General features: G+C 36.1%; 1 non-coding gene across 1 annotated transcript; it reads right to left on the bottom strand.

Annotated features, from left to right (window-relative positions):
• Positions 1-807: 807 nt before the first annotated feature.
• Positions 808-898, bottom strand: Trnac-gca (transfer RNA cysteine (anticodon GCA)). Its single transcript is given in 2 exon segments — positions 808-844; positions 862-898. It is a non-coding gene; the product is annotated as a tRNA-Cys (tRNA).
• Positions 899-1,198: the final 300 nt, after the last annotated feature.

The raw sequence follows: 1,198 nt of genomic DNA, 5'->3' as shown, positions 1-1,198 counted from the left end.
ATTTTGTCAAATTTAATAGAAAACAATTCTGGACTTATTGCCCCGATGTTTCTCATTTTAAATGAGTAAAAAATGCTCATTGATATGAAGACACTGTGAGTTTGGAAAGAATCTGACATAATCACCTAACCAAGCAGTTTTCTACTTTATATTTTAAATTCAAAGAGACATAATTCTGGACTTATGGTCCGATATTGCTCGTATAGAGTTTGGGTTGGGTCCTCATTGATAAAAAAAAAACCTGTGAAAGTTTGGGAACAATCGGATGAAAATTTTGGACTTCGAACAAGGATTTCAAAATTTCTCAACTTCTAAGGAAGATGACTATGGACGTAATGGTCGGATAATGCTAAAGGGCCCATACCACCTGGATAGTAACACGTGTTCTTAAAAAAAACCTCCGAGGAGTGCTTGACTCTAGGGAAACGGGTTGCTGGGACACAGCTCCTTCTTGATAAGCGGCTGCTTCCTTTATCGCAACTCATTGTTACAATCAATAATACGTGTCGCGCTTCGCGCTCTATATGTGGTAGGGATAGGCCCATGATGACAACCATAAAAATACATGGATAATAGATGTGTTGTTAGCATTTATTTGTTAATATAAAAACACGTGTATTTTTTTTATAAGATATTTAAGTGATGTAAGAAATTTTAATTAACGTTGTCACCACGTTGCATCCGTTAATTTTAATAACAATGTCCAATTGTAGTAAAATTGATTTTAAAATGTCTACATAAAATAAAGCATTATTATATTTATTAACCTGACTGAAAAAATTGTCAACCGCCGAACTGTTCCATTCGTGCCGGAACCCGGGATTGAACCGGGGGGCTTTTAGATGACTGTTGCGTATACAACTGCAATCTAAAGCTCTCCCAACTGAGCTATTCCGGCTGACATTCACTTATGTACTGCTATTTGGTGAAGTTGTGTATAGCGATCGTTATTATATGTCTATTAATAAACTAATACATTGTACGTTTTCGTACCACTACGCCTTCCAATAAACTTGCTTGCGCGATAGGTCGTCAAATATCGTAATACACTTCAACACCGTTATTTCGAACACCGAAAATCCGAAGTCACCGTTATTTCGAAGTATTTTTCGGGTCCCGATTTTGGTTCTTCTTTGTTTAATGTAAAATTTCATTGTTAATCCGAACTTCGTTAAACCGAAGAAATCGTTATTTCGAA

Source organism: Dreissena polymorpha, chromosome 8 (assembly GCF_020536995.1).
Source record: "Dreissena polymorpha isolate Duluth1 chromosome 8, UMN_Dpol_1.0, whole genome shotgun sequence".
NCBI classification, from domain to species: domain Eukaryota; kingdom Metazoa; phylum Mollusca; class Bivalvia; order Myida; family Dreissenidae; genus Dreissena; species Dreissena polymorpha.
The sequence above is the reverse complement of the archived record's forward strand: the minus strand, read 5'-3'. Positions and strand labels throughout refer to the sequence as shown.